General features: G+C 43.8%; 1 protein-coding gene and 1 long non-coding RNA gene across 2 annotated transcripts in view; one reads left to right on the top strand and one right to left on the bottom strand.

The window, feature by feature from the left end:
- Positions 1 to 13,611, bottom strand: part of LOC144833258 (uncharacterized) — a 310,988-nt gene that overhangs the window by 149,055 nt on the left and 148,322 nt on the right. The window contains exon 3 of the long non-coding RNA XR_013610964.1: positions 9,163 to 9,233. This is a non-coding gene — a long non-coding RNA (uncharacterized LOC144833258). The remainder of the gene's footprint in view (positions 1 to 9,162; positions 9,234 to 13,611) is intronic.
- The window catches only part of LOC144833210 (keratin, type II cytoskeletal cochleal-like), a 157,905-nt gene that overhangs the window by 47,645 nt on the left and 96,649 nt on the right, over positions 1 to 13,611 (top strand). The window lies entirely within an intron of this gene.

Genomic DNA, 13,611 nt, shown 5'->3' with positions numbered 1-13,611 from the left:
ACAAGGCTTGAAACCTGAAACCTTTGGATGAGACATCTGTCCTATGTTGCTGTTAAAATGCTATGGAACTTGCATGTGAAAGATCGTAAGAGCTTCGGACCCGCACCAACGAAGCATGGGAAAACAGGTACAGACATCAGCACAATATTTGGTGCCTAATATACTCCGATATAGTCATGTCCAGCGATGGAGTTGCAGCAGGGGAATCATGACACTAACCAATTGAACTGAAGAGACATTTCTGTGGGGAAAAACTGTAGTGGGACAGTCTGAAGCCTGGAAGAATAATTTAAAAGCTAATAAAATTGCGGGAAGTGTATGCATCAGAACTTAGCTTCTCACTCTAATAGTATATTTATTGAGCAGTCTGAATAGAAATGGGGGCTGGGTTGTGGATCGAAAGATGAGGCACCAGCAATGTGACAGCTTTAGAAGCATACTATTTTAGTCTACTGAAACTATCAACTCTGCTGCTCTTTCCAGGTTCTGCGTGACATCTTTGGACTTCTATTGAGCTCTGTTGATGCCACAAATATATCTGTGAATCATCAGTGAAGGAGTGAATGTTAAAACCGTGACTGCTTTGGATTTCAATGACAGTTCTTAAAAGAATCACTTTTTAAAAAAAACCAATTACACTAACAACCTGTGCTTATCTATGCCACCCAGTGGCAGGACTGGAAACCATTTATCTCAGTAGGATTTTAAATGCAGCTTACATCAAAAGCGCCATGTCCCCAGCCCTGCACATGTGTGTGACCTTGCAAACTTCCTTTAATTTGGTGGGAGGAAGGGACAAAATAATGGTAAGGAGGCTAAAGTGAAAGTTTGCTCTTTGCATCCAGCCAATGTTATGGCAACTGAGAAGGTCCTCTTCTAAAACTTTCAGGATGCCTGTAGCTCAAAATGCTTATGCATCAGACCTCTCAGGCATCTCTTGATACTGTTTGTAGCCATTGAGGGTGTAGGCTTGTATGGCTGTGAGTTAAATCTTGTCGGCATCCAAGTGCACTTAGTGTCACCGACCCCCACTTTAAGTTGGTAACAAAAGGTGGTAAATCCCTCTTTGTACTAGGAACAAAGGCCTGGAATAAACTTCCCCTTCAGCTACGATCAATCTCCCAGGAAGCCCCATTCAGAAAAGCACTGAAAACCTGGATTTTCTCCTTGCCTGATGCCATCAGTAGAACTCTAGTGTAATGTGTGCGTAGAACTTAGTGACATCTTTTTCCCTCCCCCACGACTCCTCCATCTGAGTTGTCTGTGCGCCAAGATACTCCTTGGAGTGAAAGTTGCGCGGTACAAATGTCTCTTACAGGTACATGGGACCACAAGCATTGGCATAGCCAATAGGTCTCGCTTTTGGGACCTTAAGTGTTTATTTTGAAGTTTTTGCTATGTTGTATAGTGTTGTGTTTTATGTGTTTTATGTTGAAAAGATTTAATTGAAAGTGTTATATGTGGTACTTAGTGGTATTATGTGGAGTGTATAGAGGTTGCATTGAGTATAGTGTAATTATGTGGTACTGAGTGCTGTTATGTGTAGTATATTTATATTGCATTGAGTGTGGTTATAAATTTGTGTTGTGTTATTAAGTGGTACTGTGTGATATTATGCCGATTGTATAATTTGTTGTATTGTGTTGAGTGTTATTATGTGGCATGTAAATATGTGTTATAGATTGGTATTTTGTGGGGTGTATGTTGCATTTAGTTGAGTGTAATTATGTTTCATGTAATTATGTTTCAGTGAGTGGTGTTATTTGGATTGTATTTTGCAATATAAATATGTAACATAATTATGTGGCACTGAGTACTATTATGTGCAGTGTTTTGTGTTGTATTGAGGAAAGTGTTATTATGTGTAGTGTAATTATGTGGCACTGATTTGTTTTACGTGTAGTGCATTTATGTTGCTTTGACTAGAGTGTAATTATTTTGAATGTAATTATGTGTTAGTAAGTGGTATTATGTGGAGTGAGTGTTGTATTTAGTATAGTTTAATTATGTGGTCTAATTATGTGGTTTTGAGTGTTGTTTTGTGGAGTGTATTTATATTGTATTGGGTAGAGTGTAATTATGTGGTGTGTTAATACGTGGCAATGTGTGATAATATGTGTTATGTAATTGTGGTATGTAAATATGTGTTTTTGAGTGGCATTATGGGGCCGATTAGGATGGCGGTTTTTCCGCATCCTCCGGGCCGGCGGAAGTGTCCGCCGGCCTGGAGGATGCGGAAAAACCACGGCGGAGACTCCAAAGACCCACCGCCAAATTAGGATGGCTGGTGGGTCTGGAATTCTGTCCGCCGCTTTTCCGCCGCGGTCGGCTTCCGACCGCGGCGGAAAAGCTATAACATGGCAGGCGGTGTCTATGAGACACCGTCCGCCATATTATGATGTTGGTGTAAATATGCTTTTCCACGGCGGCTTTTCCGCCATGGAAAAGCATACGGACATTCACTTTGGGGGCCCGTTGCGGGCCCCCTGGGTGAATGGGGGGTGGGGGGTGCACATGGGGGGTACCTATGGTACCCCCCTGCATTTGCGTACACAAAGCAGCAGGCACCGTGCGGTGCCTGCCGCTTTGTGCATGTAAATGCAACACATGCATTTTTAACATTGCGGCGGGTGCAGCTTGAAGCTGCACTCACCGCAATGTTAAAAATAGAGGATGTGACCGCCACCCTGGCGGTCACATCCTAATTGCCATGGAGGGACCGCCGCTGCCCATGCGGACGGTCCCTCCTACTCAGGGGTGGCGGACGGACGCAAGTCCGTCCGCCATCCTAATCGGCCCCTATGTGTGGTGTATGTTGCATTTAGTAGAGTGTAAATATGTAGTCTAATTATATGGTTTGGAGTGTTGTTGTGTGGAGTGTATTCATATTGTATTAAGTAGAGTCTAATTATATGGTGTTTTAATATGTGGTAGTGAGTGATATTATGAGGATTCTATTGATGCGGTTTTAAGGATAATGTAATTATGTGTTATGAAACTATGTGGCAATGAGTGGAGGTATGTATGGCGTGTGTTGTATGTAGTATAATGTAAATATGTGTTATGTAAATATGTAGCAGTGAGTGGTATAATAATGAGTGCATTTATGTTGCATTTTTGTAGTGTAATTATGTGTTATGTAATTATGTGGCTTTGAGTGGTATAATGTGGAGAGCATTTATGTAGCATTTATTGAAGTATAATTATGTGTTATGTAATTATGTGTTAGTAAGTGGTATTAATGTGGGATGTATGTTGCATTAAGTCTAGTGTTTTTATGCGTTATGTAATTATTTGGGTGTGGTTTTTTGTGTTGCATTGAGTACAGTGTAATTATGTGGAGTGTTATTATGTGTCAGGGAGTGGTATTATATGTAGTGTATTTTTTTACATTGAGTATAGTGATTTTGTGTTATGTAACTATGTGGTAGTGATTGGTATTATGTGGAGTGTAAGTTTCATATAGCAGCATGTAATTATGTGATGTAATTATGTGGTTTGGAGTGTTGTGGGGAGTGTATTTATATTGTAATTATGTGGCGTGTTAACAGGTGGCACGGAGTGATATTATTTGGATTGTATTCATGTTGCATTGAGTAGAGTGTAATTATGTGGTATGTAATTATGTGGCAGTGAGTGGTTTTATGTGGGGTGTGTGTTGGATTTAGTATAATGTAATTATGTGTTATGTAATTATGTGTAATTGAGTGGTATTATGTGGGGTGTATGTTGCATTTATTCGATCATAAATGTGTGGTCTAATTATGTGGCTTTGAGTGTTGTTGTGTGGAGTGTATTTATATTATATTAGATAGAGTGTAAATATGTGGCGTGTTAATACGGGGCAATGTGTGATAATATGTGTTATGTAATTATGTGGCATGTAAATATGTGTTATAGAGTGATATTGCAGAGAGCGTGTGCGCAGCCAAGGGGGTGAGACTTAAGCACTAATGGCGAATCCGGACCGCCCGTGCTGTGTTTATTTCCCCCTCTTTTGTGTATTGCAGCACTAAGTATGTTTTCATTAGGCCAGGAGTGTCAGTCGTAGTGCCGGACCCTCGAGTTGTAGCTGCAGCATTTCTATATCGCAGCTCTGCTGCTGAGACTCAGCCTGGCTCGGCCACAGCGGTATTCACGTGACATGGTGTCATGTGACTGCACAAGTCTGTCGGTGTGTCTCCATTTGCACATAGAAACATGCTAAAATATGCACAGACACACAAACAAGCGAGGTACACATGCACTAATTTATACATATACGTATAGATATACACAGGCAAACATACACTGTCACAGACACACATACAAACATACTAAAAAGTACACACATTTACGCATAAATCCACATACACACAAAAACACGCATTTAGACATCTACACTGCTCCAGTCCTACAAAAACAGATTAACACACACACACTACAACATGCGTACACACGCACGCATAACCACCCACAGACATACACACACGTACTGACAAAAAATGCAACACAGAACTATTGACATTATCAATCCTGCCCCTGGTCGCCCGAGCCCCTTCTTCGCGGGTTGAAAGGTCCTGCTCCTGATCTCTAGCCCCCGTCGGCCCGTGCTGCTGCTCTGTGTTCCTGGCGATGCTCATTTTCCCCTCTGGAAACTTTCAACTGGAGTCTGCAATAAAATTAGCCATTTTTTTAAAATGTGCCAATATCTCGCCAAGGCCTCTTCGAAGCGCGGAGTATGAGGAAGAGGGCATCATGTTGGGCAATAACAGGGAGGGGAACATTCTGAAGAGGGTGTTTGGAGGAGAAATGCAATGTAGGCAAAGTTAGCAAGGTTTCATATTGCTATTTGTGACAATGTCTTAATTTCAATAAAATTACAAGAGACATTTAACAACTATAAGTGACACTGTGTAGAGGTGCAGCGTGTGTGTGTCACTAACCAAAGTACAGGAGCTGCCTCTCACACAGCTGAAAGTGAAGCAAATGTGCGTAGAGATGCAGCGTGTGTATGTCATTAACCAAAGTACAGGAGCTGCGTCTCACACCGCTGAAAGTGAAGCGAACGTTCGACGTTAAAGATATCCGATGGGCTCAAAGGGGTAGTGGCGCAATTCCCTTGTGGAAGCGAGCTTTAAACCATCTGTTTGCAAATTAATTGCAAACAGATGTTTTAAAAGCTCGCTCCCGCAAGGGAATCGCCAAACGTGCACGCCTTGCCATTCAAAGCTATGCAACGCGGGCACGTTTGTGCCTGCAAAACTGAATCAATAACTAAAGGTCTTTTCCTAGCGGCGCATGCGCGCTGTGTAGGCGAGACCTACAAAGGACATGACTTTATCAGCTGAGCATGTAAATCATAGGTGTTATTAATTAAATCCAGGAACAGTAAACAGACATTGTTATGCTAAGTTATGTTTGAATTATTTTTGGCATCTGCCAGTACCTCCAGGATTGCCACTATTGGATCTAGAGATGTTGAAAGTAGTTTTGTGAAGAGCCAGACACACATGCTGAGCAACGGTATGGTGTAGCATCTTGAATATTGGCAGGGGAGCTCTCCTAGGTTGGACGCATATTTCATCCTTCTACACAAGGAAATCTTGTAACAAACCTTGTGGGGCCAAGCCAGAGTGACCAGAATCAATATATATTTAATAGACAGTGGTATAGTTATACGGCACCTTAAGAACAATTGCACATATATCAGTTTAGAATAGTATTGAGTTACGGTGCTGTAAGTTGGAGAGAACCACCAACCTCCCTCAAAGTTGTGGCCAAGTATGAGGACCGGACAGACTGATCTAGTTGCAGCTGCACTACGGCACGGAGCGGGATACTTTTCCTGAAAATTACGGATTTGCTCACTTCAAAGAAAGGATACTAGACTCACTTGCAGTCTAAAGCTTGTGGGGTGGAATTATCAGCAATGGAAAGTTCCTACCAATGACATTGAAGCCTTGAGAAAGTCGCGGGACGATTTCCCAGTTTGTGCAACAAAACTTGTTGGCTGATCAGAAATAAAAGAAAGAGAAGATTTCTGAAACTGTGTTTATAATTTGTTCATACTTGCATTGCTTTTTAATATTACTCTACAGACGTGTGCTGAGGATTTTGTGAACAGAAGCAATTTATACCCCTCATATTGGAAATCCCCTTTGTATCCAGTTTGATGCTGCTCCCCATAGAGCCACTACCCTTCCCAATCCAAGAGGCGAACAAGATAAGTAACAAAAGCATCGATTGAGGTCAACCCCAGGTCCTACTGAAAGACTTTTTTTTATCCGAGTAACTTTTGATTAGTGATTAAGCATATACACCGGGCAGATGGAACAACCCTAAAAAATATTTTGGGCGAATATGCCATAAATACAAATAATGCGTTACAGCAAACAAATGATGGACGGAATGCTGACAATGCAAACTTTCTCCCACAGTCAAAAGATCTGGGTTAAGTCCATTGTTCTCTTGCCCACTACGCCACCCTAGTTTGGACCAAGCCGAATACAAATCAGTCTTGACCCTGTGCCCTATGGGAACAGTCCAGACCGAACTGCCAGGCCAGGTCCTCCCTGGACCAGAAACAAGCAGCCTGGGACCGGTTTCAGGGTATGTCACCCTTCTTCAGCCAGGCTAGCTTGAACCCAGTGGCACAGTAAGCAAGGGACCCTTGTCTGGGCATACCCCCCCCAGATTTGCAGGTGCAGGACCATACCATGAGACAGAAGGCTGTCTCTGGGTAGGGGCAGTGAGAGAATGCAGGGGTCGCCATCTAGAGCATCCAATGAATGCGTACACAAGTGAGGTTTGTCCAATGCAGGTAGTTAAAATGAGGGCTTTTCAATCAGGGATTCCTGGACACCCCACTCACCTGTCCAAGTACCGCATCCCACTGTCTATTTCTAAGATCCAGCCTTAGTGAAGTATTCCAGCCCTTCTTCAAGGTCGGGAAACGTGTAATGCAGACGTCCATCAACACTTGGTAGAGCGCCATAATTACATGTGGCCATGGCCATGAGTGAGCAAAGTATACAATGGTAAAAAGGGGTCGAGCTCCGTGCAATCCAGCCCCCAAAGCACACCCAGCATGGCAGACAGTGCATTGTAGGATAGGAACTAACCCCCCTGTAGGCCATACTCATCAAAAAGCTCCTGGAAGGACAGCAAGGCCTTGTGTGTGAATAGGTCTCCCACTACTTTGAGCCTGACCTCTCCCCAGCCTCTGATGTTGTGCTGTTTAGCCATCGGACATAAAGCTGGTAGTGCTCATAGAGGCAGGGTCAGCGAATATGGAGGAGGGAAATGTTTGAGCTGGACATACGTGTTAGACCTGATATCCTTAGGGTGGTCTTCCCCTGGACGTTTTCCCTAATGCCTCCACGTTTTTGCTGATTCATTTTGTTGGCCTTATGACTCTGACCACCTTACCAATGATAACCAATGCTAAAGTGCATGTGTTTCTCCCCTAAACACAATGACATTGGTGTATACCTGATTGACATATTTATTTTTACTGCTAAGTCCCTTGTAAAGTGGAATACCATATACATTGGGCCTGTATTTCAATTGCTACTAGTGGGCTGCAGCACTGATTGTGCCACCAACATAAGTAGCCCTTCAAGCTTGTCTTAGGCCTGCCACTGCAGTGCTTGTGTGAGCAGTTTACTGCCACTGAGACGTGGGCTTTTATTCATTCTTACTAAGCCTTAAACTCCTCTTTTATAACATATAAGTCCACCCTAAGGTAGGCCCTAAGTAACCCTGAGGGCAGGGTGCTATGTAAGTAAAAGGTAGGACATGCACTTGTATGTTTTGCACGCCCTGATAGTTACAAAACAGCCAATTTAGTTTTTTACTATGGTGAGCCCTACACCTCTCATAGGCCAACATTCGGAATTCCTTAATACACTTTCAAGCTGTTATTCCTGATCAGAGAGGAGTAACTTTTTCATGTTTCATATTTTTGCAATGATGGTGCTAAATCCTTCTTACTGGTGAAGTTGGATTTAACATTTAGAACAACACATTTATATACACGATAATAAATGCATTGTTCTAACACGACTCCACCATCAGACCCATGATTCGATACAGCGCAATTAGCGGAAATGAATCGTGGCTGAGCCTGTGGAAGTTAAACTTGCTCCCAGCATAGTAACGTTGTTACAAACTGGAGAGAGCAGAGCCAAGTAGGTGTAGTAGAGGGTAGGGACCCTTGAGAAAGTAACTGTGTGCGTCTAGGTTTGTGTGCTCAGGGATGGTCAGGGGAGAGAGCAGTGGTCGGATGTGGCATAACAGCCCAAGCAGCCGACCTTGCAACTGGGGAACCAGGGTCGAGTTTCAGCATTGGCTCAAGCATACTGTGATTCTGCACAAATTACTTAATCTCCCCTGCCTGAAAACTGAATGTGTCCATCTGAAATGCAACTGGTGGTCATGTAAAGCGCTGTGATAGCTTCGGATCAAGTTTGCACTATATAAAACTGCAAAAAGAATAAAACAAAAAAGTTTTAAAAAGCAGAGTTTTGTGAGGGGGTGGTTGGGTGGAACATAGAAACAAAATACGGGCAAGCCGTGAGCAATGTATGGGTTGGATATTGTCTCTTGAAAGTGAACACTATGTCCTTGGAGCCACCTGGTAACAAGTCGCAATACTACTCCTTTTGAGTGCATTCCTTGCGATGGCCGACCAGGAGGAATGGTGAACTCGTTGCTATGGACAACCAGAAGAAACAATGAGCGAAATCCGATGGGAGGGAACCAAGCACCAAAAGGAGGAACAATAACAATAATGTACCAATCAAATGCCGCATTTGTGAATGGCACAACAAAGAACGAACAGAAATCGATGAGCCTAATTGAAGTCCAAAGAGGATATACAGCAGTTCTTGCAGACAACACATGTGAGCTGCCTAGGAGGCGACCTTTAAAAGTGTGCCTGCTAGGCTAACTCCTTTGCCTATGATGCAACTGCTTCACCAGTGGTTGCAATTAACACAGTGAGGGATATGCCGGTCAAACCGGCATTCCCAAATATGAACCTATTACACCTTTACCATACCTCTTTTGAAAGAAAACCAAAGATAAAAACAAAATGAAATAGGTATATAGCCATTGGCTATTGGACTCTTTACATATATGTATACATACGTATTTTTCTGTCAAGAGAAATTATCTTACTTGAGTTTTCCATGAGTTCACTCCTCCTTTCACAAATGTGCTGGGCTTCCTAGTTTCCAAAGGGCTTCTCCCTACAGATAGGCAAACATAATCTCTGCTTTAGTGTGCAAAATAATAGATTCTACCTTGACTTCTTATATGATTCCCCAAAAAGAAAAGAAAATGTGGACGATTCTCTTACAGTGACAAAATACAGTGAATTCTTTAAAAGCACATCGTTTTTTCTTCAAGGGAAAATCATTTTACGCTGTGGACAACCCCATTCATCTACAGCCCGATAAAGTTTGGGGGTGTTCTAACCCACGGCTAATCCTTGAAGAGGAGATGCTTTAGATCTTTGCTGGAGTAAATCTTTTAAATTTCTTTTAAGGTATTCATGCATTTGTTTTGAAAATAACAGTACATAATTTCTGTTGCAATAATGCGTGCAACGTTATGAGTGCCCAACATTTTCCATTCGTATGCACAATGTGTCCTTAATTATCCAAATTCAAGTACCTCAGGTGTAGGTAGTAATACAGAAAAGAATATACAATGAAGCCCACTACTAATAACCTGCTTGCTAACCAATCCTAGGAAAGTCGCTGATTACACACAAAATATCCCACCCACCTTGTGGTATTGCTTTCATCCTCGAGGGTCACTCCTTCACCCGAAGAGGGATAAAATGGAAAGAGGAGCCCAGCAAGAGGGGAGGATACGGTACGGGCCCAGACAGCCTCTAAGCCCTACAGTGGCCCGGCAGGCAATTGGGCAATGGGTACAGCTCATTCTAATCTGTCAGTCTACATCTCTGCAGTGTGTCATCCAATTCCTATCATGGTACAGTGAGGCTATCGATTTTCTCGCCCAGTATAATGCTACCTTTTGTGCCCACTTGTTCAAGGTGGTCTTTGGTCCGCTTTGTCTTTGGCTTCTATACCTGCTAAGAAAGTGTCCCAGTACTCAAGATCCAGAACCTCTAATCACCCTAGGTCCAGACAAAACATCTACTTCTGCTGCCCCACATTTGCGCAAGTCTTTCAGCCAGTTCCTGAGGACCGGAGCCAACGCTGCCTTCCAAGTCATCGCTATGCATCGCTTTGCCAAAACCCACAGTAGTTCAATAAATCTGTTAACATGTTTCATGTTCTAGCTACGCTTCACTATCCCTAGCAGACATTTGCCCATCTCTCTAGGAATCGGTCTAGCCGTCAAGTCCAAAAGACATCCCAACACTTCCACCCAGAATCTTTTCTTGATCAAGCAAGACCAAACCATGTGTATGAAATCCAATTCTGAGTTTGGGCATCTGGGGCAGCATGATGACGCCCCCGGATACATCCATCCAATGCGCTTGGAAGTTAGGCACGTGCAGTGTAAAAAAATAATTTGCATGTATCTCAGTCATGAGCTCTTGGATATCATCTTAACACTTCTAAAACTTCACCTCTGTTCACTAAGAGTCAGCTCCCGAGTAAACGTTCTTCCTACCATTCCTTTAACCTTCCTAGGTGTTTCCCCTCTTGTTGTAGCAGGGCAGTACAGAGGCATGTGATCCCTCACCTCGCTGACCGTGTCTGAGCACAACCTGCAAGAGTGAGGAGGTGCCGGGGACCTTCAGCCCCCACTGACCAAGTAGCCAGCACTAGGTGTTTTGATGCATTATATAGAATGAACTGCCCTGGTATCAGTGCTTAGAAGTCTTATAAATCCTCAAACGTTCTCAAGTTCCCGTTTGCAAATATATCGTCCGATATTATTAAGCTCAATTCATTCCCTGGCCACATATTGTGTGCTGGTTTATATCTTTGACCCTTTCCAGGCTGGTAAGAGATCAGAGTAGAATTTATGAATGTCGACTCACAGGTTTTTTTAGCATTATCAAACACATAGAGAAAACCAAGGGGGATATTCACAAGGAAGTGGCGGAGAGACGTATCTCTCCACCACTTTGGAAACACAAGGCTGCCCCATTTTCACAAGGATATGGTGCAGCCTTGTGTTTCCCTCTGCGATGGCGCTAAGTTTCACAATTTAGCGCCAACGCAGGCACTCTTGCATCAGAGTTAAAGGGTGACTGCACGCAGGGAGGTTTGTTTATGTACAGGAAGGTGTCCCTTCCTGCACATAAACAAACCTAAAATGCCAGCTTGTAACTTACATGTGCGCTGCTTCATGCAGCACACATGCAAGTTACAAAACGGCATTTGGAAAAAGGTTTGTTTATGTACAGGATGGGACACCTTCCTGTACATACACAAACCAGGGAATTTTGCTTTTTCCATGTGTGCTGCAGCACACATGGAAAAAGCAGAAACGAGGAGAAATGCTTTCGCCAACCTAAGACCATGGTTTTCCTGGCCTTCATTTTGGCGCTGCCTCCTATTTACACTGCCCTTGTGGATGGGGGGCAGCGGTGGAACACCCACCACAACACCCACTGCACGCCCCTTTCATGCTAAACACACGTGAAAGGGGGCCTTATTCACAAGGCAGTGTTAAGCCACGTTAAGTGACTTAACGCTGCCTTGTGAATAAGGCGAGGCCCATATCGCCACCCTCTGAGGGGTTTTACGCCTACCAGGTACATTTATGTAGTATATGGAGTGTTTTTCATTTGTGTACAAAGGCTCAATAGTGTTAGGTGGCTTTATGAACCAGACCCAAAGTTTTTGAGTTTTCTAGTGCCCTTTTTCTCAATAATGCAGTTCTGGCTGTTGTCTGCCCCTGCTAGGGTGGGCTTTGCAACATTTTATTCACCGGCTGTGCAGGGCCCAAGGGGAAGCTCATCGGGAAGTTGTGCACCTGGGTTGCCTCACACTTGGAGTGTTCAGGTAAGGTAATTGAATCACACTCCCCGGACATTCTCTGTATTGCTCTCAAATTTCTGGATGGTTCGATGGTGGTAGTGATCAACATTTATCTACATTTATCTACGCCCTACACCACACCAGTTGGGTTTATCTACGTTAGAGGCCCTCGAGGAACTTCTTCTTTTATTTCCTCCACCGACCCATAAAATTATTGGGGGTGATTTTAATTGTCATTTTGAACCATTTGCCGGTATGCCGCCTGTAACCTCAGATGAGGACTCCACCTGGCATATTCAGGAGTGCACCATGTACCCGGTAAAGCGTATATCGCCTATGGCTCTTCAGATTAATAAGCTGGTAGTAACCCACTCCCTCAGGGCCTGTAATGGTAGACTCCCTCCCGATGTACCGGGTTCATATACCTATAATAGACTGGGGAAAAGCACAACCATTGATTACATCTTGGTTAATGTGGAATTCTGGGCCCAAATGAGAGCCTTTACTGTTATCCCAAGGATAGATAGTGACCGCAACCTTTTGTCACTAGAACTAAACAGTACATTGGGACACCAAAATGAACTGGGGGTATTGGAGACTTTTACTAACTCGAATCTAGTTACAGTGGCGGGTGGCAGACGCATTGGGTGGGAGAAAGTCGCGCTAGCCCCAGTTAAACTAGACGAGTTATACCAACCCGTTGTATGCTCTTTAGTTGAGGCTTGTGACCTTTTGGGTCCAAACTATGATCTGCCCTACTTTCAGGACCTGCAGCATATTCATAATAAGCTCGTCTCCACCTTGGCCGATTATTTCTATACCAGTGACAACATGCGGCCACGGGTAAAAAATCAGGTCCATTGGTTCAACAAAAATTGTAGAGCGCTAAAAACGCCCTTGTAAAGGAGGTAAAATCGGGATCTCTGTCAAGCATTAGAATGGCTAGACAAATTTAAAAAAGAATGATTATGGAGGCTAGGTCGGAGTGGGAGGCTCTAAGGTGGGAAAGCATAAAAGTAGCTCTGGACGGACGCGACTTCAGGGCCTTTTGGAATGTAGTTAGATCAGGATCAGCAGAAGGGACGTCTGCCATAATTCCTAACCTAAGTGAAGAGGTCTGCTAGCCCATTTTAAGCCCCTCTACTCCCTCACCGACCCAGCATCTCCAGTAGATGTAGCTCCCCTAAAGAGTACATTTGATCTAGTCCCTCCGGATGTAATGGGTCTTGATTGCCCACCCTGTACCTTGCTTGAAATTCAGGCGGCCCTTAAAGGTTTGACACCTAGGAAAGCTCCAGGCCTAGATAGGATCCCTGGAGATCTATACCTGAGTGAACAGAAGGTATGGGCCCCCTACATCTGGTTATATTTTAATGCCATCCCACAGGGCATGGAGATCCCCAAACCTGGTTTGGTGCAGAAATCATCCCCATCCGCAAAAAGGCTTCTCCTCTCGACCCGGCCAACTACCGCCCCATCAGCCTTATCGATGTCCTCCAGAAACTATTTGCCCGCTTTTTACTATCGAGGTTGCAGAGTTGGATGGAGGAACATCACATCTTAACCTCCCTCCAAGCGGGCTTTCGAGCGAAGGTCTCCACCATTGACCAACTGTTTAGATTACAGTTGGTCTACTGGAAGACGGTATCTTTGGGGG

Source organism: Lissotriton helveticus, chromosome 1_1 (assembly GCF_964261635.1).
Source record: "Lissotriton helveticus chromosome 1_1, aLisHel1.1, whole genome shotgun sequence".
NCBI classification, from domain to species: domain Eukaryota; kingdom Metazoa; phylum Chordata; class Amphibia; order Caudata; family Salamandridae; genus Lissotriton; species Lissotriton helveticus.
This window is presented reverse-complemented; position numbering and strand designations above follow the sequence as displayed.